At 49.5% G+C, this 27,741-nt stretch overlaps 1 protein-coding gene across 1 annotated transcript in view; it reads right to left on the bottom strand.

The window, feature by feature from the left end:
• Window positions 1-16,288, bottom strand: part of LOC141176153 (uncharacterized) — a 246,575-nt gene extending 230,287 nt beyond the window's left edge. Inside the window, exon 1 of the mRNA XM_073660151.1 lies at window positions 16,228-16,288. The gene's annotated coding sequence lies outside the window, so the exon portion shown is untranslated. The remainder of the gene's footprint in view (window positions 1-16,227) is intronic.
• Between the last annotated feature and the right edge of the window lie 11,453 nt (window positions 16,289-27,741).

Here is a 27,741-nt window from a genome sequence, read left to right as displayed (position 1 = left end):
AAAAGTGAAATGATGATTTGGTGCCGGGCAGCTATTGGTCTGAGAGGTAGAGATTACCAGGCCATGGTAGAACCAGTTTACTCAGACAGTAGGCCCACCATCTTGACAGCACGGGGGGTGGTTAATGTACGCCATGGGAGGGTGCCCGTTCGCATAATCAATATCGGGAAGAGTGAAGTGTACCTGCCCCGGTATGCCACGCTAGCCAAATTATATACCATTAACCAAAATGCTATACAATCTGTGGAACCCTTGCCTCCATCTCACCCGGAGGAAGGTAACGGCTCTAAGAAAACAATGGAGGACTGGTGTCAGCAACTACATTTGGGTACTGACTCCACTCCCTCACACCAGAAACAGGGAGTCTATCGGGTGGTTCAAGAGTACGAGAGAGTGTTTAGTAAACACCCGTTAGACTTCGGGCGAGTCAAGGGGGTAGAACACCACATCCCCACGGGAGACCATCCTCCCATAAAAGAGAGGTATCGACCCGTACCCCCTGCACACTACCAACACGCCAAGGGGATGCTTAGAGACATGAAGGAGGCTGGGGTGATCAGGGATAGCTGTAGCCCCTGGGCAGCTCCACTAGTCTTAGTCAAAAAGAAAGACAACACCATGAGGATGTGTGTAGATTACCGGAAAATCAACCGTATCACACACAAGGATGCGTACCCCTTACCAAGGATAGAGGAGTCTTTGGCTGCTTTAAGATCTGGTAACTTCTTCTCTACCTTGGATCTCACTAGTGGGTACTGGCAGGTTCCTGTAGCAGAGGCGGACCGGGAGAAGACCGCATTCACCACCCCGATGGGACTTAGCGAGTTTACCTGTATGCCGTTCGGACTCTGCAACGCACCAGGAACCTTCCAACGATTAATGGAGTGCTGTCTGGGCCACAGAAACTTCGAGACGGTCCTGTTGTACCTGGACGATGTCATCGTATATTCTAAGACTTATGAGGACCACCTGAAACACCTGGCGGAAGTGTTCGAAGCTCTGGCAAGCTACGGCCTAAAGGTGAAACCCTCCAAGTGTCACCTCCTGAAACCAAAGGTGCAGTACCTGGGACACGTGGTGAGCGCTGACGGAGTGGCTCCCGACCCTGATAAGATCACCGCAATTAAGGAATGGCCAAGTCCCTCCAGTGTAAAGGAAGTGCGGCAGTTCCTCGAGTTGGTAGGCTACTACCGCAGGTTCATCCCCGGTTTCACCAAAAAGGCAGCTCCTATGCAGGACCTCCTGATAGGCCAGTCCCGGAAGGCCAAGAACCAGAAGCCGCCCTTCAGATGGGAGAAGTTGGAAGAAGAGTCCTTCCGCCAGCTGAAGATGGCCCTCACGGGGGATGAAATCCTGGCATACCCGGATTACAGCCAGCCCTTTATCCTCTACACCGACGCAAGTAACATCGGGCTAGGAGCCGTGCTGTCCCAGATCCAGCAGGGGAAAGAACGAGTAATCGCTTACGCCAGCCGAAAACTGCGACCCACCGAGAGAAACCCTGAGAATTACAGTTCATTTAAGCTAGAGTTCCTGGCAGTGGTGTGGGCAGTCACCGAACGCTTTAAGCACTACCTCGCTTCCTCCCGGTTCATCGTGTACACGGATAACAACCCGTTGACACACCTGGACACAGCAAGACTCGGTGCCCTAGAGCAGAGATGGATGGCCCGTCTGTCCAACTACGAGTTCACAATCAAATACCGGGCAGGACGCTCCAATACCAACGCGGACGCCCTGTCCAGGATGCCAAACCTACCGGACGTAGGAGAAGATCCAGAGGGACTGGAAGAAGTCGAACTCCCCGCGTTCCACCGTCATGGGACTATCCAGTATTCCCACCGGGTAAGGAGTAAGCAAGCTGCTACGTTTAATCCCTTGCCTCACTACAACTGGGCGGAAACGCAAGACAGTGACCCTGCCGTCCGACTGGTGAAGGAGATGCTGACTCGGCCAGAGGCTCGCCTTGACCCAGACGCTCCGGAGGAAGCCAAGCAACTGTGGGCTGAGAAGAGTCGACTGTTCCTTTATAAGGGGAAGTTGTGCCGCCGAATGGTTAACTCCCGGACGCATGAACTAATCTGGCAAGTAGTGGTGCCACGAAGAGACGCAGCCGTGATGATGGAGGCATACCACGACGGGGCTGGACACTTCGGATGGAAGAAGCTGGAGTTCCTGCTGCGCGGGCGGTTCCACTGGGTAGGCATGAGGGGAACCATCGAGAGGTGGTGCAGAGACTGTGGCCCGTGCAACCTAAGAAGGAAGGACCGTGCCAGCCAGAAGACTCCCCTGCAGTCCATCGTCACCCGGCAGCCGTTGGAACTGGTAGCCTTGGATCATGTAAAACTGACCCCAAGCAGAAGTGGCTACGTCTACGCACTAACCATCGTGGATCACTACTCCCGGTTCTTGGTTGTCGTCCCCGTCAAGGACTTAACAGCTCGAACAGCAGCTAGAGCCTTCCAGCAGCATTTCTGCCGTCCACACGGGTACCCGGACCAAGTGTTGACAGACCAGGGACCTGCCTTTGAAGCGGAGGTCTTCCAAGAATTCTGCACTCTGTATGGCTGCCGGAAGATAAGGACGACACCCTATCATCCGCAAACTAATGGACTTTGTGAGAAAATGAACCAGGTGGTAAGGTAATGGATCTCCTGAAAACGTTGCCCCTGGAAGAACGCAGTCTGTGGCCTGAGAAGCTGCCCGATCTGGTGGACCTATACAACCACATCCCGGTAGGTTCCACCAACTGTACCCCGGCTTACCTGATGAGGGCAAGGCCTGGTAAGCTACCTGTTGACCTGGAGATGGGAGTCTTGACACGCGAGGACACTTCACCAGAAGCAGACTGGGACACAGAGAGGCAGCAGCAGTACCGGAAAGTACAGGAGAGCGTGGAGCGAAGTCTCTGTCAAGCTAGGGAAAGACAAGAGAAAACTTACAACCAGTATGCTCCCGCTGTTCCCCTGGTACCCGGAGAGCAGGTCTTGAAGAGGAAAAGGCGGCTCCACAAGTTGGACGACCAGTGGGAGAAGGACCCGTACATCGTACTGCCCTCAAGCCACGACAACCCAAAGGTCTGTACCATCAGTAAAGACGGAGGGGAAACCACAACCATTGTATCCCGGGATCACCTGAAGAAGTGTCGCGAACAGCTACGGAACCCTGAAGAGGAACAAGAAGACCCTCGACCCGTAGAGGAAAGGGAAGACATGGTTAGTACTGTGCTCGGAGACTTCCCTCGGTCTTGGACTCAAGTCAATGGCGCAGTTGTGGTACCCGTACTCACCTTCCTCCAACCAGCATCCCAAGCACCTACGGAGCAACAGGTAGAGCTGGAAGAACAGCCGGTCCAGGAGGCAGAAGACTCCACACAAGCAGAACAGGAGGATCAACCCTCTGCTTATAGTGAGCCTGCCGTACCCCTAGTGAGCCAAAGAGCCGGTAGACAGCTGCCCAGTTTACCCTTGACAGCTCCTACACCCTGTAGTTCAGGGCTAGACAGTCAGCTCCGTAGGTCCACTAGAGGCCAGTTACCCGCACGTTGGAGGATTTGAAATGTATAAATTGTTTTATTTGTGGTTACCTGTTTTTCTTGTTGCTTGTGTATAATTATGTGTTTCTAGTTATTTATAGGAGTCCTTGGTGGATTTACCGGGAATCCTTTGTACATGGTTGGAGCGTAACCTAGGAATGGACTAAAGACTGTTAAGGATTCGGGGCAGGACAGACCCCTACCTGGTTACGTCTCCCTGTTTTGGTGAAATGGACACCTTGCTTTTCTTCAAAAACTGCACCCGGTTGCGGACACGCCGTGACCATCTTTATGTGTTTTTCTTATTGTATTATTGTTGTTTATACCTTGTTATGTTTTTCTAAAAAAAAAAAAATATGTTTAGTCCCGGAGTACTAAATTTCACTAGGGGGGAATGTGACACCCCAGGGGTCTGGTTGCCACAGTGATAGAGATATTACGTCTGAGAGCAGGTGGGAGGTCTCTTGGTCAGGGATCCTATGCATGCCACACCTCCTGCCCAGTCCTGGGAGGGGAAGAACTTCCCCTATATAAACCTAGGGCTGAGGCAGGGTTAGTGAGTAGAGAAGAAGTAGAGACAGAGAAGCAGATATAGGAAAAGAACATCAGGAGCTCTGTGGGAGCAGTGCTACAAGGAGTCAGGGGCTGGCAGCTGCAGAGCTCGCCCTGACTGAGAAGTTATCACCGGACCCGGAGTCCGAGGCTGTGGGGACTAACTCCTATCCAGCAGCAGAAACCGACCGGCAGGGGATTGCAGGTCCTCTGGCCCAGAAACCCGAAGGCACGGTCACACGCATGGGACCAGCACCGCCGTCGTGGAGCGGAAGCTACTAGAAGGCCCCGAGTCACCGGCCATACGGGTGAGCACCACACGGTACACTCAGGGACGTGGGCTACTTATACCCGCCTCTAGCAAGGTAGCCAGAAGAGTACAGTTAGTTTGGGAGGCCTACAATTCCGGCTGGCCAGGGGAGATCCCATCTGCTCAAGGACTGACCAGGCCCCAATCGCTAGCCAGTACTCCGGGAGGGTCTATCTTTGTCACCAGTAAAGACCCTGAACTACACCGTACCGTCTCCGAGTGGTTCCTGCTACCCCCATCATCCACGTCGGCTGCCCTGAGGCCATACCCCTCCCGTTGGGGGTTATACTATCACGCTGCACAATCCTACCACCGGCCTCAGCGGTCTGCCCTGCAGCAGCAGCTCCTTAGCTGTACTCAACGGGTGGCGTAGTCGTCCAACATCTACCGCTGATACATCGCCGCTCAGTCTGACTCCCTGGGCACGGACCGGATCACCGCCACGAGACTACAACCCTCAAGAGATCCGGCTCCGGGTAAGCTCCCGCGTGCGCAACGCAGCGCGACACAGGCCCAGGGGCGCGTCAGAAACTCAACATACATTATGGAGTTCATCTTTACCCCTTCAGGGATCCTAAAAGGGGCCGACAATCCCTCTCCCCATGATTCCAGCCCAAAACATTACTCCACCTCCTCCTTGTTGGCGCTGTAGCCGTGTTTGCATGGGGTGTCCATCAACCAGCCATCCTCCACTCCATCCATCTGGACCATCAAGATCATTTCATGCATGATAATGCACCGTCTCATGATGCACATAACACATCTGCATCTCTGGCTGCTATGGGCGTAAAAGGGGACAAACTTATGGTGTGGCACCCATGCTCCCCTGACCTCAACCCCATTCAGAACCTCTGGAGCATCATCAAAAGGAGTGTCTATGATGGCGGGAGGCAGTTCACATCTAAGCAACAGCTCTGGGAGGGTATTCTGTCCTCATGCAAAACAATTGAAGCAGAAACCATCCAAAACCTGACAAATTCAATGGACGAGAGAGTTCAGAAGCTCCTTTCGAACAAGCGGTCCTATGTGCAAATGTAACATCACCTAGAATAAAGTTTTGAGTTGAAAACTGTTTGATTTCAGTTTGTAATAACCTGCTAATGCTTATAATTTCAAAAATGACCATTTTTTTGTTCTTTATTAAAATGAAAAGGTTGAAAACTCTGCTGTGCAGAATAATTTGGAACATGCATTTTGAGTGCAGTTTGAGTTTTTTATTTTTTAAAAAATATACTGTTATCATAGGCAGTTTGTACAAAAAGCTTTCAATTGTACTCTAATAGTTATTGACTGGAAAATTACAATGACTGCAATTCATATAGGTAATTTGGGAAAATCTGAGAAAATATTCTTTGCATAATAATTTGGAACACAGTGTATATGTACAATTTTAATATGATCAATAAAAATATGTAAATATATTATATATATACACACACTGCTCAAAAAATAAAGGGAACACTTAAACATCACAACGTAACTCCAAGTCAATAACACTTCAGTGAAATCTACCTGTCCAGTTATGAAGCAACACGGATTGTGAATCAATTTCTCCTGCTGTTGTGCAAATGGAGCAGACAACTGGTAGAAATGATAGGCAATTAGCCAGATACCCCCTATAAAGGAGTGGTTCTGCAGGTGGTGACCACAGACCATTTCTCTGTTCTCATTCTTTTTGGCTGATGTTTTGGTCACTTTTTCATTTTGCCATTGCTCTCACCCCTAGAGGTACATTAGCATTAGGCAGTGTCTACAGTACAACCCACAGAAGTTGCTCAGGTAGTGCCGTTCATCCAGGATGGCACATCAGTGCGAGCTGTGGCAAGAAGTGTAGCTGTGTCTGTCAGCACAGTGTCCAGAGCATGGAGCAGATACCAGGAGATGTGCAGGGAGCCATAGGAGGGCAACAACCCAGCAACAGGACCGTTACCTCCTCCTTTGTGCAAGGAGGAACAGGAACAGGAGGAGCACTGCCAGAGCCCTGCAAAATGACCTCCAGCTGGCCACAAATGTGCATGTGTCTGCACAAACGGTTAGAAACCGACTCCATGAGGGTGGTATGAGGGCCCGATGTCCACAGATGGGAGTTGTGCTCACAGCCCAACACCGAGCAGGACGCTTGACATTTGCCACAGAACACCAGGATTGACAAAGTCGCCACTGGTGCCCTCTGCTCTTCACAGATGAAAGCTCAGTATTGTGTGTGGCCTCCACGTGCCTGTATGACCTCCCTACAACGCCTGGGCATGCTCCTGATGAGGTTGCGGATGGTCTCCTGTGGGATCTCCTCCCAGACCTAGACTAAAGCATCAGCCAACTCCTGAACAGTCAGTGGTGCAACGTGACGTTGGTGGATGTGACTCGCCCCCTGGGCCGTGGGGTACTCGGATCCGGGCAGTAGGGGAACGATGGGAGTAGTAGTGGCAACCCGGTTTCGTGGCTCAGGGTGGTCAGGCCAGTGGTAGTCCGTTATGTGCTGATGTTTATGTCCGACTACGCCACCCGTGGATTTGCGGTTATTAGGAACCGCCGCTGCATGCCGACCGCTGGGGCTGATGAGGTGTGCAGCTAGGGTAGTGTGACTCCCCACGGGAAGAGTGCGGCCCCAGGGCAGTATAGTGGATGGTGGGAGTGATGGTGGTGAGAGTCCCAGTGCTGATAGTGCTGGAGAAGCAAGGAGCACACAGACAACAGGTTGCAGTCCAGGGTCTTTACTAGAACAGGTAAATTGACCCATAAACAGTCCCGGCTAGGAGGGGGACCTGGATGTCTGAGAGCAACGGGGAAATTGGCCCTGGTCAGGGTGAGGGTGTAGGCCTACCGTGCTTTCTGCGCTCCTTCTGGCTATCTCCTCCTGATAGGGTAAGAGCCCACGTTTCCAAGCTTTCCGTGTATTCTCGCCTGTATGGCCTGCGACGTGGGTTCCTTTCTGCTCCCAGCCTTGTACGGCTTTACTGGTCCCTTCTGTTGTGGCAGGGCCTCCAGGCTTCTTAGGCCAAGGAATATACAGTCCCCTGCGGACTGGTTCTCTGCTGGGGGATGTGGAATCCTCTCAGCCTCAGACACCAAAGTCTGGTAAATTAAGTCCTCTTTCTGCCAAGACAGGCTCTCTTCGCCTCTTGTCTCTGGCTTGTGGCTCTCCTCCTGCCACACTTCCTCTTAGGTGCAGTGCAACTGTCTGTCCCTGTTCTGCTCTGGGACAAGTCTCAATGCTGAGACAGGCCATCCAGTTCTCTCTAACCCTGCCCCCAGCACCAGCTTTTATAGGGGCAGCCTGCTCCCCCTACTGGCCTGAGACAGGAGGCATTGCATGCTAATGTTCCCCTGACTAGAGAACCCCCCCCTTGCTCTCAGACTCAGCTTTAATACATTTTGTGGCATCCAGGCCAGGGTGACACATTCCCCCCTAGTGAAATTTAGTACTCCGGGACTAAACAATAAACAAAGACAATAAAACATTAATAGACATTAATAGACAGACGACGCACAAATTGAGTTCTTAAGGTCACAGTGTGGCCTGTGACCGGGTGTCCATATCACCAATACAACGGGGAGCCTTAACCAGGTGGGGGTCTGTCCTACCCCAAGTCCTTCACAGCCTTAGTTCATTCCTTGGTTAGGCTCCGAACGCAGTCCATACCAGGTCCCGGTTATAAAAAGTCCATAACCTGTGAGTCCTTACAGTAACTGCAAGAAACTGAAACACGGAATTACCAAACATGCATGTAACTTTGCAAACAATTCAACATTTGGCAACAAGGTTATTTACAATTTTAGTGCGCTCTATATTCTCCAGCGAGCGGGTATCAGCCCCTTTGTGCTCCTGGTTGACCTACGTAGCCCACTGTCTGGTGGTGGACCAACCTGGCTTTCCCCACTAGCGTTAGGGGTACAGCTACCAGCTGGGTGTACAGGTAGGGCAGGCAGCTGTCTGCGGGTCCTTTGGCTTACCGCAGGCATGGCAGGCTCACTGTCAGCAGAGGGTTGACTCTCCTGGGCTGCTGGTACAGGCTCTTCTGCCTCTGGAACCGCTTGCTCCTCTTCACCTTCCGGCTCTGGTGTTGGTTGTTGCTGTGCCGGTTGCAGGAAATGCAGGACGGGTACCACTATGGCATCATTTATGCGAGTCCAGGACTGAGGGAACTCTCCGAGAACGGTGCTGATCATTTCTTCCTTGTCCTCTGCGGGTTCAAGGTCACTCTGTTCCTCTTCTGCACTACGGAGTTGCTCGGGGCATCTTTTGAGATGGTCTCTGGAGACGGTACTAGTGGTTTCTCCTCCGTCCTTGGTGATCACGCACACCTTCGGGTTGTCGTGATCAGACTGCAGTACGGTGTAGGGTTCCCTTTCCCACTGGTCGTCCAACTTGTGAAGCCTTCTTTTTCGCTTTAGGACTTGCTCACCAGGTTCTAGGGGACCAGCAGGGGCGTGTTGGTTGAAGAGTTTTTCTTGCCTCTCTCTCACCTGGGCCAGGCTCTTCTCCACACTCTCCTGTACCTTCTTGTACTGCAGTTGCCTTTCCGTATCCCAGTCCGCATCCGGGGAGGTGTCCTCAGGCGTTAGGACTCCCATCTCCAGGTCTATAGGCAGCTTACCCGGTCTGGGTCGCATCAGGTAAGCCGGGGTGCAGTTGGTAGCATTCACCGGGATATGATTGTATAAGTCTATCAGGTCCGGCAGTTTTTCTGGCCACAGGCTGCGCTCCTCCAGGGGCAACGTCTTCAGGAGATCAATGACTATATTGTTCATCTTCTCACACATCCCGTTGGTTTGTGGGTGGTAAGGCGTTGTCCGAATCTTCTTACAGCCATAGAGGTTGCCGAACTCCTGGAAGATTTCAGCCTCGAACGCTGGACCCTGGTCTGTCAGGACCTGTTCCGGATACACGTGTGGACGGCAGAAATATTGCTGGAAGGCTCTGGCTGCTGTTTGGGCTGTCAAGTCTTTTACTGGGACCACCACTAGAAAACGGGAATAGTGGTCCACGATTGTCAGGGCATAGATGTATCCTGACCGGCTGGGAGCCAATTTGACATGGTCCAGAGCTACCAGCTCAAGAGGCTGCGTGGTGACGATGGGCCTCAAGGGTGTCTTCTGGCTGGTGCGGTCCTTCCTCCTTAGGTGACAAGGGCCACAGTCTCTGCACCATTTTTCTACAGCTCCTCTCATGCCGACCCAAAAGAACCTTCCTCTTAGTAGGAACTCCAGTTTCTTCCAACCGAACCGAAGTGTCCCGCTCTGTCATGGTAAGCCCCCAGGACCATAGCTGCATCCCGCCTTGGGACCACGACTTGCCAGGTCAGCTCGTGCGTCCGGTGGTTGACAATCCTTCTGCACAACTTGCCTTCGTAGAGGAACAGCTTGCTCTTCTCTTTCCATAGCTGCTTGGCTTCCTCTGGAGCATCCGGATCTATGCGGGCATCTTCCTGGGTCAGCAGATCTTTCACCAGGCGGATGGCAGGGTCACTATCTTGGGTCTCGGCCCAGCTGTGTTGAGGTAGGGGATTTATCATCACGGTTGTTAGATCCTCCTCCTTCACGCGGTGGGAGTATTGAGCAGCTCCATACCGGTGAAACGCGGGGAGTTCTACCTCCTCCAGCTCTTCTGGGTCTTCGTCACCTTCAGATAAGTGAGGCATCCTCGATAGGGCGTCAGCGTTGGCATTGGTTTTGCCGGCCCGGTACTTGATCAGTCATAGTTGGAGAGACGGGCCATCCACCGCTGTTCTAGGGCACCCAGTCTTGCATTGTCCAGGTGTGTCAACGGGTTGTTGTCCGTGTACACGGTGAACTTTGCGGAGGCCAGGTAATGCTTGAAGCGTTCCATCACGGCCCACACAACCGCCAAGAATTCTAGCTTGAAGGAGCTGTAATTCTCCGGGTTCCTCTCGGTGGGTCTCAGCTTCCGGCTGGCGTACGCGATCACCCTTTCTCTGCCCTGTTGGTTTTGGGACAGTACGGCTCCCAGTCCCACATTACTGGCATCTGTGTGGAGAATGAAAGGCTGGCAATAATCAGGGTAGGCCAGGATCTCGTCCCCTGTGAGGGCCATCTTTAGCTGGCGGAAGGACTCCTCTTCCGGTTTATCCCACTTGAAGGGCGGCTTTTGGCTCCTGGACTTAGACTGTCCGATCAGGAGGTCCTGCATAGGAGCTGCCATCTTAGTGAACCCGGGGATGAACCTTCGGTAGTAGCCTACCAACCCGAGAAACTGTCTCACCTCTTTGATGTTCGAGGTTCTTGGCCAGCTCTTGATTGCCGTGACCTTGTCAGGGTCGGGGGCCACTCCTTCCGCGCTTACCACGTGCCCTAGGTACTGGTCCTTTGGTTTCAGCAGATGACACTTCGATGGTTTCACCTTCAGGCCATAGCCTGCCAGGGCTTCGAACACCTCGGCCAGGTGCTTTAGGTGGTCCTCGTAGGTCTTCGAATAGACGATCACGTCGTCCAGGTAAAGGAGGACCGTCTCGAAGTTTCGGTGCCCTAGACAGCATTCCATCAGCCTCTGGAAGGTCCCTGGTGCGTTGCAGAGCCCGAAGGGCATACAGTTGAACTCACTCAGTCCCATCGGGGTGGTGAAGGCGGTCTTCTCCTTGTCAGCCTCTGCCACAGGAACCTGCCAGTACCCGCTAGTAAGGTCCAAAGTAGAAAAGAAGTTAGCAGATTTTAGTGCGGCTAAAGACTCCTCTATTCTAGGCAGCGGATATGCGTCTTTGTGGGTGATACGGTTGATTTGTCTATAGTCCACGCACATTCTCATGGTGCCGTCTTTCTTTTTGACCAGAACCAAGGGGGCTGCCCAGGGGCTACAGCTGTCTCTAATAACCCCAGCTTCTTTCATCTCTCTTAGCATGCCCTTGCGTTCTAATAATGTGCAGGGGGTACAGGTCTGTGCCTCTCTTTTATTGGTGGGTGGCTCCCTGTGGGGATGTGGTGTTCTATCCCTTTTACTCTGCCGAAGTCTAGCGGGTGCTTACTAAAGACTCTCTCGTACTCCTGTACCACCCGGTAGACTCCTTGTTTTTGGTGCAGGGGAGTGGAGTCAGCACCCACATGGAGTTTCTGGCACCAGTCCTCCTTTTGTTTCTGGGAGCCATTACCCTCCGCCTGAGGAGATGGAGGCAAGGGTTCCACGGCCCTGATAGCTTTGTGTTCGACAACAAACAGTTTGGCGAGTGTAGCGTACCTGGGTAAGTGTACTTCCCTCTCCCCAATGTTGAGGATGCGGACGGGCACCCTCCCATGACGGACATCAACCACCCCCCGGGCTGTCAAAATGGTGGGCCTGCTGTCTGAGTACACGGGTTCTACCATGGCTTGGTAGTCTCTACCTCTCAACCCGATTGCAGTCCGACACCAGATCATCATTTCACTTTTGGGAGGCATGGAAATGGGGAATGGGTCACTCAGTCTTACGCTACCGATCTCACCACCAGACAGTTCTACCTGCTGCCGTCTCATCAGGGCTTTTATCTCCTTGTTGAGGACTCTCTGTTGGCTGGAACTAGCATTCACCGCCACCTGTTGTAGAATTACAATTACCTCTGAAAGACAATTTTCAATTACGTTAGTACCCACAGTTATTTTAGGGTGACTTTCACGACGGTCAATGTCCACAATAATCACCCCCTGTGCCGGCAGTTCAACTTTACCAATTTTAATGGTCATCTCCTTGAACCCCATCTGCGGCACGGGTAAGCCATTACTGGCGATGATGCTCAAGTTATTGTCTGGATACCGTGTGATATCAGCATCAGTCCAATACTGCTTAAAAAGTACATAAGGGATAGTGGTTACTTGTGACCTATTATCCAGCAAGGCGCTCATGGGGATACCGTCCAGCACCACGGGTAAAACCGGGCGCCCCCCAACGTACTTATTACGCCAATTGTAAGGGCCTGGTGATCTTATGCCTGGGGGTTGGCCCTTTGCCCCAGGTTGGACCCTTTTAAATTACAGTACCTGGAAATGTGTCCGGGCTGGTTGCATCGACGGCAAATGGGCTGTCCATCCTCTGCGTAGCGGTCTGTGGGCCTCCCTCGGAACGACGGGATCCTCCTCTGTCGACGCCACGGGACATCCTCCGGACTTGAAGCCAGCTCGATGGGTCTTGACGGGTCCACTTGCAACGCCTGGACGGTCCTGGTCAACGCCGCGACGCTCCTGGTCAGCTCCTGGACTTGGTGGTGCAGGTCTTTCGACGGGGCTTGGTTCAGGGCCTGTGCATCAGCCCCCACGGGATCCATAGAGGAGGGCACCGCCTCCTGGTGGTTGGTGAGAGCAGGGCGCCGGGGGTTTATAGCGCCACTGGTTGCAGATTCACGGAGCACCCTTATGGCCCTGTCCTTAAATTGGGCAAAGGTCAGGTCGGGGTTCTGAAAGAACATGAGGCGCAGTTGGGCCCTGTGGGCGCTAGACAGCAGACCTTCTATGAATTGTTCTGTTAGCAGCTTATCCGTTTCCTGCACACTGCCAGGGTCAGTTTGTTGAATAGCCCTCAAGGCTTCCTGCAGATTTAGGGCATAGTCTCTGATGCTGTCCTGTGCCCGCTGCTTACATCCATAGAACCTCATTTTAATCTCAGCGGAGGTACGTGTGTCAAAGGTACCCCGCAGCCGGGCCAGAATACCCTTCACAGTCCTTTTATCCTCAGTGGGCCATGATTTTACCTCCCTTTGGGCTGCGCCAGTTAACTGCCCTGTCAATATGCTGACCTTCTGTTCCTCTGTCAGGGGGTAAACGTGGAACAAACTGTATAGCCTTTCCTTGAAGTCAGTTAGGGCATGGGGCTCCCCTGAGTATTTGGGCAGCCAGGCCGCTCCAGGGATGTAGGGCAGGGAAAAGGGCATCACCGCTGCTGCAGCTGCGTTGGTGGTAGTGGGCGCCTCTGTGTCCGACATCTTCCTCCCCCCTAGTTAAGCGTGGCCTACCTTCCGACGATCCTCTTCTGTAGGCCGCGGCTCCGCTGCTGCTGCTCTGGACGAGGACCTTGCGTCGCGTCCTGATGACGTCAGCGTCGCTCTCTTTCCCTTCCAGGACCTTGCGCAGCGTCGGTGCGTGGGGCGGAGCTTCGGATCTCGCGCGGTTTTGACGTCCACGCCCCTCTTCTTCCCGCGCGGCGTCCTGAAGATGGCGTCCGATGGCGGGAAACAGCTGCGGATGGCGGGAAGACGGCAGAAGACGGCGGGAAACAGTCCAAGATGGTGTCTGATGGCGGGAATCGGCTCCGGATGGCGGGAAACGACTCCGGACGGCGGGAAACTTCGCCACAGGTAAGTTACAAAAGTCTTTTTCAGGCACGCAGTACCCGGTGGTTGCGGGCACGAAATCCTGCCGACTACGCCAAAGCTGACTCGCCCCTTGGGCCGTGGGGCACTCGGATCCGGGCAGTCTGGGAACGATGGGAGTAGTAGTGGCAACCCGGTTCCGTGGCTCAGGGTGGTCAGGCCAGTGGTAGTCCGTTATGTGCTGATGTTTATGTCCGACTACGCCACCCGTGGATTTGCGGTTATTAGGAACCGCCGCTGCATGCCGACCGCTGGGGCTGATGAGGTGTGCAGCTAGGGTAGTGTGACTCCCCACGGGAAGAGTGCGGCCCCAGGGCAGTATAGTGGATGGTGGGAGTGATGGTGGTGAGAGTCCCAGTGCTGATAGTGCTGGAGAAGCAAGGAGCACACAGACAACAGGTTGCAGTCCAGGGTCTTTACTAGAACAGGTAAATTGACCCATAAACAGTCCCGGCTAGGAGGGGGACCTGGATGTCTGAGAGCAACGGGGAAATTGGCCCTGGTCAGGGTAAGGGTGTAGGCCTACCGTGCTTTCTGCGCTCCTTCTGGCTATCTCCTCCTGATAGGGTAACAGCCCACGTTTCCAAGCTTTCTGTGTATTCTCGCCTGTATGGCCTGCGACGTGGGTTCCTTTCTGCTCCCAGCCTTGTACGGCTTTACTGGTCCCTTCTGTTGTGGCAGGGCCTCCAGGCTTCTTAGGCCAAGGAATATACAGTCCCCTGCGGACTGGTTCTCTGCTGGGGGATGTGGAATCCTCTCAGCCTCAGACACCAAAGTCTGGTAAATTAAGTCCTCTTTCTGCCAAGACAGGCTCTCTTCGCCTCTTGTCTCTGGCTTGTGGCTCTCCTCCTGCCACACTTCCTCTTAGGTGCAGTGCAACTGTCTGTCCTTGTTCTGCTCTGGGACAAGTCTCAATGCTGAGACAGGCCATCCAGTTCTCTCTAACCCTGCCCCCAGCACCAGCTTTTATAGGGGCAGCCTGCTCCCCCTACTGGCCTGAGACAGGAGGCATTGCATGCTAATGTTCCCCTGACTAGAGAACCTCCCCCTTGCTCTCAGACACAGCTTTAATACATTTTGTGGCATCCAGGCCAGGGTGACACAGATGGAGCGAGACATGATGTCCCAGATGTGCTCAATCGGATTCAGGTCTGGGGAACAGGCGGGCCAGTCCATAGCTTCAATGCCTTCACCTTGCAGAAACTGCTGACACACTCCAGCCACATGAGGTCTGGCAATGTCCTGCATACTGCATAAGGGGCATAATGGGGGCATTACACTGTGTGGGGGCATAATACATACTACATAAGGGGCATAATGGGGGCATTAAACTTTTTGGGGCATCATACATACTGCATAAGGGGCATAATGGGGGCAATACACTGTGTGGGGGCATCATACATACTGCATAAGGGGCATAATGGGGGCATTACACTGTGAGGGGCATCATACATACTGCATAAGGGGCATAATGGGGGCATCATACATCCTGCATAAGGGGCATAATGGGGGCATTACATTGTGTGGTAGCATCATACATCTTGTATAATGGGCATAATGGGGGCATTACACTGTGTGGGAGCATCATACATACTGCATGAGGGGCATAATGGTGGCATACACTGTGTGGTGCATCATACATACTGTATAAGGGGCATAATGGGGGCATTACACTGTGTGGGGCATCATATATACTGTATAAGGGGCATAATGGGCATTACACTGTGTGGGGGCATCATACATACTGCATAAGGGGCATAATGGGGGCATTACACTGTGTGGGGGCATCATACATACTGCATAAGGAGCATAATGGGGGCATTACACTGTGTGGGGGCATCATGTATACTGCATAAGGGGCATAATGGGGGCATTACACTGTGTGGGGGCATCATACATCCTGCATAAGGGGCATAATGGGGGCATTACACTGTGTGGGGGACATCATACATCCTGCATAAGGGGCATAACACTGTGTGGGGGCATCATACATCCTGCATAAGGGGCATAATGGGGGCATTACACTGTGTGGGGGGCATCATACATACTGCATAAGGGGCATAATGGGGGCATTACACTGTGTGGGGGCATCATACATCCTGCATAAGGGGCATAATGGGGGCATTACACTGTGTGGGGGCATCACGCATCCTGCATAAGGGGCATAATGGGGGCATTACACTGTGTGGGGGCATCATACATACTGCATAAGGGGTATAATGGGGGCATTACACTGTGGGGGGCATCATGCATCCTACATAAGGGGCATAATGGGGGCATTACACTGTGTGGGGGCATCATACATTCTGTATAAGGGGCATAATGGGGGCATTACACTGTGGGGCCAGTAAAGGGGCCCTTTACTATGAGAACAATACGTTTCCTCCCTTCCTGTCTCCATAGTTGGGTCGTATGTATCTATTACAGGAAACAGAACAAAAACCTTATGATTCTTATAAAGGGGCAACACAAGACCCCAAAAGAGTCTCTGTGCTCAAGGGGTTAATGCCCCCTGCGCCCAGTAATGGGGGATCCCCACATACCTCCACCTGCAGAGCCGCCACCACATATATGGCTGCTCTGTGCGCACAGGAGCTGTGATGAGGTCACAGGAGGGGAAGAGTCAGGGGTCACATGATCAGGGGCCTCAGTGGATGCAGGACTCTGCTGTGCTGGTTGTCATGGTGCTGGATGAGCTGAAGTTTATGTGTGGGGTCAGGAGTAGTGTTGAGCGATACCTTCCGATATCGGGAAATATCGGATCAGATTGGATAGGACCGATAACCAAAAGTATCGGATATCGCCGATTCCGATACCGGAAACCAATGCAAGTCAATGGGACACTAATATCGGAAAGCCATCCCAGCGTGAGAGAATTCTCCTGATTGTTTAAAAGCCGGCGGGCGGTAAAAAGCCGCCGGCTTTTAAACAATCACACAGCCCCATACTGCTTCCCCGCAGCCTCCCACCCCGATCCTGCGCTCCCCCCGCCACCTCCCATCCCGATCGTAAGTTAGGACCGGGCGGGGAGCGCAGCACCAAGGAGCAGGGAGCGAAGGACCCGGGCGGGGAAGCCGGCAGTGAAAAGACTACACCGCCGGCTTTCCCGTTCTGTGCTGCGCTCTCCCGCCGGTTATTTCAAATGAACAGCTGAGGTATCAGGTGATGCTGATCAGCTGTTCATTTGAAGTAGCCGCGGTGCCCTCAGAGGGTTCATGTGAGTTCATGCTTCACTGCATGAACTCACATGAACTTTCCCACGGCCACACAGGTCAGCCTCACCTCCCAGACCATCAGATCCATCATGATTGGTGTGTGCGCAGGTGTCTGTGCGATGTGTGCGGGTGTGTGCGCGATGTCTGCGGGTGTCTGCGTGTAGGCAGACATAGGCTAATGTGACACTACTACTCCCATCGGCCTATGTCTGTCCCCTGTCCACTTGTGCCAGCAGGATCAGCTCGATGGGAGCAGTAGCTATTTAAACTGCCCCATATGTTATTTTTGCCCCTATACATCTTTTATGTTTTTAGGCCCCCCATATATTTTTTTTGTTTTTGGTCCCCAATAAATTTTAAATACATTTTTCATTGGTGGCCAGTGGTTACCTAAAATAAATTAGTTCATACATTACCTGTCCCCGCCGATCGCCACCTAAAATAAAGTAAAAAATAAAAAACTACACCTATACTCACCTAGACACCTAATTCCCCGAAGCCATCGATCTCCTGTAATAAAATATAAAATAATAAACCACAACCTTATCCTTACCCCTCCGTAGTAGTCCACGAGTGTCCCACGAAGATCTCCAGTTTAGAGCAGCCACATAAAATGTGACCGCTCTAAACCACTGCCGCCGCTAGAATGACGGGGCCGTAAAGCAGCCCCATCATTGCATAAACGGGTGTCTAGGTGAGTATAGGTGTAGTTTTTTATTTTTTACTTTATTTTAGGTGGCGATCAGGTAATGTATGAACTAATTTATTTTAGGTAACCACTGGCCACCAATGAAAAATGTATTTAAAATTTATTGGGGACCAAAAACAAAAAAAATATATGGGGGGCCTAAAAACATAAAAGATGTATAGGGGCAAAAATAACATATGGGGCAGTTTAAATAGCAGGATCAGGCTGATGGGAACTACTGCTCCCATCGAGCTGATCCTGCTGGCACGAGTGGACGGGGGACAGACATAGGCCGATGGGAGTAGTAGTGTCACATCGGCCTATGTCTGCCTGCACGCAGACACCCGCAGACATCGCGCACACACCCGCACACATCGCACAGACACCCGCGCACACTCCAATCATGATGGGTCTGATGGTCTGGGAGGTGAGGCTGACCTGTGCGGCCGTGGGAAAGTTCATGTGAGTTCATGCAGTGAAGCATGAACTCACATGAACCCTCTGAGGGCACCGCAGCTACTTCAAATGAACAGCTGATCAGCATCACCTGATACCTCAGCTGTTCATTTGAAATAACCGGCGGGAGAGCGCAGCACAAAACGGGAAAGCCGGCGGTGAAGTCTTTTCCCTGCCGGCTTCCCCGCCTGGGTCCTTCGCTCCCTGCTCCTTGGTGCTGCGCTCCCCGCCCGGTCCTAACTTACGATCGGGATGTGAGGTGGCGGGGGGAGCGCAGGATCGGGGTGGGAGGCTGTGGGGAAGCAGTATGGGTCTGTGTGATTGTTTAAAAGCCGGCGGCTTTTTACCGCCCGCCGGCTTTTAAACAATCAGGAGAATTCTCTCACGCTGGGATGGCATTCCGATATTAGCGTCCCATTGACTTGCATTGGTTTCCGGTATCGGAATCGGCGATATCCGATACTTTTTGGGTATCGGTCCGATCCAATCCGATCCGATATTTCCCGATATCGGAAGGTATCGCTCAACATTAAGTAATACATAAGAATAATATGTACTATGTCTGACCACTACAAACACTCATCTGAACTGGTCCAAGTGCTGTCAGGTTTTTTCACGGGCAGCACTTAGACAATACGGTCGTGTGAATATAGGCTTATGATGCATCTGGTAATAAACATGTTAAGGATGGGCCGCTACTCATGGGCCACTGCTGTGTGCTTGCCCCCCAGGCTAAAATGTGCCAGTCAGCCCCTGCTGCACCGGGTGCCAGAAAACCTAGATACACCTTTGGAATAGGTATCCTGCAAAGTAAGGATGGGGTTTGGTGTTTTTAAATGATTTTATTGACTCTCTGCATTTATATTTTGTATCAATAATATGATATGGTTATATATATCTTCTGGATATCAGGAGGGCTTATCCCTGTGCATTGACTCTCTCCTTCTCCTTCGATGTCCTGTATAGGCCAAAAAAAACTACGCGTTTCGAGGACTCACAGTTCCTCTTCGTCAGCTTCTCGCTGATAGTCAAACTGGTAACCTAATAAAGTCCAAACGCCCCCCACAAAGATAATACAACCAAAGAAATGGAGGAAGATCCAATACTATCAAGACGGTGCAAAAGGACATATGGAGGTGCAATAGAACTAAGATAGAATTCCAATAAGAATAGACTGTGTGTGAAAAAAATAATAATTAAAAAGACTTTGTTCAAACTTTCACAATTAGTTAAAAATGAATAAAAATGATATACTTATATTTCTGATGGCTATAAAAAACAGTCTGTTAATCAGTGTATATTACCAGGATTGTATAAATTCGGCACTTAGTACCATCAAGAGATAAAAAGGAAAAAATGAAGGAGAAAAATAAAAACATTATATAGTATCTCCAATAGGGGTATCAATGTATAGAAACAAATACATATATAAAATAGGTGGATTCAAAGGAATATATCCAAAAGACATATTATATTGATAAAATATAAGGAGGTTCATAAAAGTGCAATGTAAATGTTCAGTTGGTACTGGGATAAAAAATCCATACAGTATATACCGCTGCGAGTTGAAGGCATACAGCTGATTCTCGTGATTAAGGCCCTTCAGAGCCAAGCTATTTAATGTGAAGATCCATTTGGATTCCATCCGCGACATTAATCTCAGGTAATCACCTCCCCTCCATTTTCTGGGGACTAATCGGATCCCACAAAACTTAGTGTCCTTATAAGATTGGTTGTGGAACTTCCGGTAGTGCCGGGACAGTGGATGCCCTTCAAAACCTTCATTCATGTTGATAAAGTGTTCCTTCAGCCTTTTGATAACTTGCGCTTTGTACAGACATCTCCTCCTGCCAAGGTATAAAAAGGGCGTGGCTTGGGGTGTGGATAGGGGCGTGGCCAGACTACGCGTGCCGCATGGTTTCGCCCTCTTTCTAGTCCTCATAGGTTGGCGGTATGCTTGTACTGAGGAGATCTGGGATATCAGTGATTAGGTCCCATATTGTGCACTGTAAGGTCTGGAAAAGCTCCTTCTATCCGTCTCTGTAGCACCAGAGGAAGAACAGAGGGGAAAAGACAGGATTTTCTACATGTCGCGTTATGTAGATGTTCTGCAGATTTATCACAACCGTCCACAAGAAGAAACTGCCATCACAGAGCCGCCTTTAGCTGTTGGAAAAGTTTAAACTTAGTTTTGAATAGTTGCTATAGGCAACAGGGACCGTTTCTATTTACGCTGGGTCACATGATGCTGGTGCTGGGTGATGTCATGTGACGGAATGTTGTGGGTGATGATGTCACAGAGGGCGTTGTGATGTCACCCTTGGGGTATATAAGGGGGCTCCATCCACCTGGAGCTCATATCTCATTGGCCATATCTTGGTGCTGAGATACCCCCTGGAGACAATGAGGATCGCCATATTGTTTCTGTGCTGTACCCTGTTCTACCCTGTGAATTACCATAGGCTGCCGGTGAGTACCTGTCTATTATTACATATGGAGGACGTTTAGAATCAGCTGCGGCAGGGGAAGGGGATGGGGAGGGGGGTCCTGTAAGAATTTACCTGCGGGAATAAGAGGTTATGGCAGGGAAAGGAGCTTAGGAAGTGACAGTCAGAGGGGATATAAGTGTGGGGTGACCCCTCTGACTCCCACATTCCTGCCTTGTCCTTGTAGTGATTAATGACTTTGGTGTTGTCCCTTATATATCACTTTGCAGTCACCAGTGATCGCTCCGCACTGTGATCCTAAACTACAGTCTCATTTACCTTTTTGCAAACGCCCAGAAGGGGAGGAGTGACATCACACCCATGTGAGCAGATCCCGCCTACTTTTACTGCAGTCGTAATGCGAGCTAGCTGTATTCTGTTTTCATGGAAATGTCAGCAGCTGCTCCCCCTAGTGTTTACAAGATGAAAACATCAAAAGAGTTAAAATATTTTTTTCAGATTTTATACCATTAAAACCTTTTTAAATATATATGTGTATTTATATATAAATATAAATACTTTACAATTTTACAATTGTAAAAAAATTGCTGACACTTTCCCTTTAAAAGATCTAAAGACGTTCTGCTTCATGTGCCATTGTGACCAATCACAGCACAGATTATATTTTTTAAACTTTTCTTGAAAAACTGAAGCTGCTCCGTGATTGGAAATCATGTGGAAGGGTTCTCTTTTAGACATTTAGTTAGGTCCAAAGTATCAGTGACATGATGGATAGAACTGTGCAATGATGTCTCAGAGGGCTTTGTGATGTCACCCCTGGGTATATTAGAAGCCTCGGCCCATCTGCAGCTTGTATCTCATTGACCATACCTTGGTGCTGAGAGACCTCTGGAGATGATGAGTATCATCCTATCATTTCTGTGCTTTACGTTGCTCTACCCCCCACATTACAGTACACTGAGGGCGAGTATGTTCTCATCAATATGGAGGTCACAAGGATCAGCTAATGAGAATATCGCCTCTTGCAGGACTTCTCATACTGGACACGTGACCGTCCGTCATATGAAAGTCCAACTGTAAATAATATTCCATGGACCCTGGAGGTGAATCCCAAACTTCTTCCTGATCTTCTCAATGGGATATTTCTGAAAGTTGCTTGATAATGTATCCATCACTGTATAATAACAAGGGCTCTCTGTTTGACTGGATTGGGCATAAATATACCGGACTTTATTATGTTTTTTTTCTTTATTATAGGATGACCCACTACCCGTGGATCTCAGAAGAAGCACCTATCAAGCTTCCATCAATCTTTCTCTTTGGCTCTTCCGTGACGCAGTTTTTGTTGCGGTGATGACACTACTGACAATACTAGAGTATTTGGCCTTAAGTCTTGTCCTGAGCAAGTGGGCAATGTCTGAACCTGGTGAAACAATCAGAAAACTCCTGAGAACAAAACCATTCTGAAGGAACAAAGTGCTTGTAAGGAGCCGATTTGCATCCCTCAGATTCAGGAGCAAGACTCCAGGAGAACACCTGTCCTGCCCAATGGCAAATGTTCTACTCCATTCATGGCTCCTGCACCGCAGGATGCGAAAAAGGTTCCTAGCTGCAACTATAAAGTGGCGTTCAGTGATATTGTCTGGGTCAGAACGATCCCTCACAACAATATAGGAAGAAGAGCTCGAAGTTCAACGGAGCTTAAAGAGAGGTTACTGATTTTTCAGAGAAGCCAACAACCCAGAATTCCAGAGCCAAGAGCACCAGAACCTAGAACACCAGAACCTACCATGTCAGAACCTAGTATGTCAGAACCTAGAATGCCAGAGCCTGAAATGCCTACAACACCTCCACCCAAAATCAAGAGGAGAAGATGTTTCCTTAGATGTCTTAGAGGCGAGGAAGATTGAGAAGGCAACTGCTTGAACTTTCCCATTGCTCGTGTTTTCATCACAGGTTAGTCCTATACATGCTGTCTGATGGGCACCATCTTACTACATACAATGCAGCATTGCACCTGAAATCGAATGGATATTTCGTCACACACTTGCACTTTAGCACCTTATCATATGGCGCATATATCTATGAACGCTTTGCTAAGTATCACTGTCTAGTATGTGCTTCTGATGAACCTATTTTAGGAAAACGTGTCGAGGTTTGGCATACTATGTACTTGAGTTTGGCGTACTATGTGCTTGTTGGTAAATTCTATTGCCATCTATAATCTACTAGATATTATAATGTCTCTGGTGAGATGCCCCATGCCGAATTGTTGATAACTGACTATGAGCATTGTCCTCTATTTCTTATCTACTATGGTTACAGGTTGATGTGAAGAGAGCTGCGCCATTGGTAGCGATTTTTCTACTGATTTGTCAGTTATATTTATGTTAGTTTAGCAAATTTCTGCTTGTAGGGTCTAATGTTTTAGCATAGTGTATGTTCTGTGAGCTAAATTGTCATACTTATGCTCTAGATAGATTATAAATTGTGATGCTTATGTACTAGATAGATTATTAGTTTAATCGGTGATTTTTTAAATATTTTTTAGCATCAGGAGACTCAAGAATCGCATCTTACAGAACACAAGAAGCCTAAATGCCGAAGGGTGATGACCTGTTGATGGCCCACAGCTGGAGGGTCATTACCTCTTGATGGCACAAAACTGGACAGAAGATAAAAACATTTGATGGCACACAGCCGGAGGGTGATGACCTATTGATGGCCATAGCCAGAGGGTCATTACCTGTTGATGGCACACAGCCGGACAGAGGATCATTACCTGTTGATGGCACAAAGCCGGTCAGAGGATAAGATCTTTTGATTGCATACACCGGGTCCCTCCCTGATAACAGGGAACCCTGGGGAATACTGGTCATCTTGATCCCCCACTGACTATATACTTGCTCCACCTCAGCCTACACCATCATGGAGGACACTTCCACCTGTGTCCACTGTAAGGTTGGACTTTCTTTTATAATTACAGCAGATTAATAAACATCATAAAGCTGTAAAACTATCGAGTAATTTATTATAAATTATAATAAAGAAATATAAAGTATAATAGATAGCTATAGAGGGCACAGGAGACGACTAACTATAGTAAGCATGGTATCGCCTGATATATACTGTATATTCTAGATGGCGCTATTACACTAAATACATCACAACCTCCAGGGTGATATTACTGTACAATGCGAGATCACTAATAATGGCCACAGATTATGAGAAAATGACCAGCTCCATAGTCCTGGAGTTATTATAAATGTCTCTAGTGTGAGGCAGGGACTGGACGAGTGTTGGAGGGAGGTATATTCCCCCAGGACGTCCTTTAAGTATCCATGCTGTAGAATCTGCCGTATACTTCTGTTCTAGCAGTCAGACATTTCACTCTGCAGATCACAGGCTCAACATTGTGTAAAACTACCACCGTATATAAGAGCACTCAGAATAAAAACTAGCGGCATGCCGTGCACTGCCCACGTCATGTGTACGGGATACAGGACCTGCAGGACCTGGTACGGCCATTATAATTGATAGATTAATGATACCTGTGCAGATGAAGGGAATAAAATATGTGCAACAACAGGAGGAGAAAGTCTCAAAATGTAATTTGAAGAGTATAATAGAGAAATGGGAAACTTCTGGAGATGCAGATAAGTGGTACCAGGGCGAAACGTAAGTGTAGTCAGACAAGGGAAAAGTGCAAATGATCCAGCGTAAAGGTTTGTTTAGTAGAAAAAATATTAAAACTTAGCTTTTATTAGCCATATAAAACACTGCTCCACAAAGAATACAGCAAATGTGCAACTATCATAGCTTACAGACCTACGCGTTTCAACAAATCATGTCTTAATTATGGTCCTACTACTAGAATGACAAAAAGGCATATATATATATATATATATATATATATATATATATATATATATATATATATCCACGTGCCTGTATGACCTCCCTACAACGCCTGGGCATGCTCCTGATGAGGTTGCGGATGGTCTCCTGTGGGATCTCCTCCCAGACCTGGACTAAAGCATCCGCCAACTCCTGGACAGTCTGTGGTGCAACGTGACGTTGGCGGATGGAGCGAGACATGATGTCCCAGATGTGCTCAATCGGATTCAGGTCTGGGGAACGGGCAGGCCAGTCCATAGCTTCAATGCCTCCATCTTGCAGGAACTGCTGACACACTCCAGCCACATGAGGTCTGCCATTGTCCAGCATTATGAGGAACCCAGGGCCAACCGCACCAGCATATGGTCTCACAAGGGGTCTGAGGATCTCATCTCGGTACCTAATGGAAGTCACGCTACCTCTGGCGAGCACATGGAGGGCTGTGCGGCACTCCAAAGAAATGCCACCCCACACCATTACTCACCCACTGCCAAACCGGTCATGCTGAAGGATGTCACTCTCCACGGCGTCTCCAGACTCTGTCACGTCTGTCACATGTGCTCAGTGTGAACCTGCTTTCATCTACGAAGAGCACAGGGCGCGAGTGGCAACTTTGCCAATCCTGGTGTTCTGTGGCAAATGCCAAGCGTCCTGCATGGTGTTGGGCTGTGAGCACAACCCCTATCTGTGGACGTCGGGCCCTCATACCACCCTCATGGAGTTGGTATCTAACCATTTGTGCAGACACATGCACATTTGTGGCCTGGTGGAGGTCATTTTGCAGGGCTCTGGCAGTGCTCCTCCTGTTCCTCCTTTCACAAAGGCGGAGGTAGCAGTCCTGCTGCTGGGTTGTTGCCCTCCTACGGCCCCCTCCACATCTCCTGGTGTACTGGCCTGTCTCCTAGTAGCGCCTCCAGCCTCTGGACACAGCCAACCTTCTTGCCACAGCTCGCATTGATGTGCCATCCTGGATGAGCTGCAATATCTGAGCAACTTCTGTGGGTTGTAGAGTCTGTCTCATGCTACCACGAGTGTGAAAGCACAACCAACATTCAAAAGTGACCAAAACATCAGCCAGAAAGCATTGGTACTGAGATGTGGTCTGTGGTCCCCACCTGCAGAACCACTCCTTTATTGAGGGTGTCTTGATAATTGCCAATAATTTCCATCTATCCTCTATTCCATTTGCACATCAGCATGTGAAATTGATTGTCAATCAGTGTTGCTTCCTAAGTGGACAGTTTGATTTCACAGAAGTTTGATTTACTTGGAGTTATATTCTGTTGTTTTAAGTGTTCCCTTTATTTTTGGAGCAGTTTATATAGATACATACAGTGAGTACGGAAAGTATTCAGACTCCTTTAAATTTTTCACTCTTTGTTTCATTGCAGCCATTTGATAAATTCTAAAAAGTTCATTTTTTTCTCATTAAAGTACACTCCGCACCCCATCTTGACTGAAAAAAACAGCAATATAGAATTTTTTTGCAAATTTATTAAAAAAGAAAAACTGAAATATCACATGGTCATAAGTATTCAGATCCTTTGCTCAGACACTCATATTTAAGTCACATGCTGTCCATTTCCTTGTGATCCTCCTTGAGATGGTTCTACTCCTTCAATGGAGTCCAAATGTGTTTAATTAAACTGATAGGACTTGATTTGGAAAGGCACACACCTGTCTATATAAGACCCCACAGCTCACACTACATGTCAGACCAAATGAGAATCATGAGCTCAAACGAACTGCCCAAGGAGCTCAGAGACCGAATTGTGGCAAGGCACAGATCTAGCCAAGGTTATAAAAGAATTTCTGCATTACCCAAGGTTCATAAGAGCACAGTGGCCTCCATAATCCTTAAATGTAAGAAGTTTGGGACCACCAGAAGTCTTCCTAGACCTGGCCGTCCAGCCAAACTGAGCAATCGTGGGAGAAGAGCCTTGGTGAGAGAGGTAAAGAAGAACCCCAAGATCACTGTGGCTGAGCTCCAGAGATGCAGTAGGGAGATGGGAGAAAGTTCCACAAAGTCAACTATCACTGCAGCCCTTCCCCAGTTGGGCCTTTATGGCAGAGTGGCCAGATGGAAGCCTCTCCTCATATGAAAGCCCGCATAGAGTTTGCTCAAAAACACATGAAGGACTCCCAGACTATGAGAAGTAAGATTCTCTGGTCTGATGAGACGAAGATAGAACTTTTTGGTGATAATTCTAAGTGGTATGTGTGGAGAAAACCAGGCACTGCTCATCACCTGCCTAATACAATCCCAACAGCGAAACATGGTGGTGGCAGTTGTTAGAACCCTCCTGTTAGTTTTTTCTATTTTGTGGTCATGTGACCTTCTGCCTATTTATTCCAGCTCCGCCCTTCAGGCTTTGCTGGACTTCAGTGTTACTTTGACTCTTAATCTAGCCAGGTGCTTTGTACCTACTGTATCTCTCTAGTTTGTTTGGTCCTTGGACCACTAAGTACTTTTGTCTGTTTGTCTTCTTCTGCTACTACTTCTGCCAGGAGGTGTCCAGTTTTGTCCCAGTCCTTAGTTCTTTTAGGGACCCCTCCCTTTAATCTATAGGTCTGTGTTCAGATTAGCCGCGGACATAGGCGGGTCTGTTTACAAGGAACAGGTTGCCCGCTGCATCGTAAGGAATCAGCTTAGTCCTATTGTATGGACAGATTTCCTCTCTTTCCTTAGTTCTTGTAGCAGATCATAACAGCAGTATCATGCTATGGGTGTGTTTTTCAGCTGCAGGGACAGGACGACTGGTTGCAATTGAAGGAAACATGAATGCGGCCAAGTACAGAGATATCCTGGATGAAAACCTCTTCCAGAGTGCTCTGCACCTCAGACTTGGCCAAAGGTTCACCTTCCAACAAGACAATGACCCTAAGCACACAGCTAAAATAACAAAGGAGTGGCTTCAGAACAACTATGTGACCATTCTTGACTGGCCCAGCCAGAGCCCTGACCTAAACCCAATTGAGCATCTTTGGAGAGACCTGAAAATGGCTGTCCACCAACGTTTACCATTCATCCTGACGGAACTGGAGAGGATCTGCAAGGAAGAATGGCAGAGGATCCCAAAATGCAGGTGTGAAAAACTTGTTGCATCATTTCCAAGAAGACTCATGGCTGTACTAGCCCAAAAGGGGGCTTCTACTCAATACTGAGCAAAGGGTCTGAATACTTATGCCCGTGTGATATTTCAGTTTTTCTTTTTTATTAAATTTTGCAAAAATTTCTTCATTTCTGTTTTCTTTCAGACAAGATGGGGTGCAGAGTGGACTTTAATGAGAAAAAAATGAACTTTTTAGAATTTACCAAATGGCTGCAGTGAAACAAAGAGTGAAAAATTTAAA

This window comes from Phyllobates terribilis, unplaced genomic scaffold (assembly GCF_046119375.1).
Source record: "Phyllobates terribilis strain yellow unplaced genomic scaffold, ASM4611937v1 Scaffold_17__1_contigs__length_24005725, whole genome shotgun sequence".
Classification (NCBI taxonomy): domain Eukaryota; kingdom Metazoa; phylum Chordata; class Amphibia; order Anura; family Dendrobatidae; genus Phyllobates; species Phyllobates terribilis.
The sequence above is the reverse complement of the archived record's forward strand: the minus strand, read 5'-3'. Positions and strand labels throughout refer to the sequence as shown.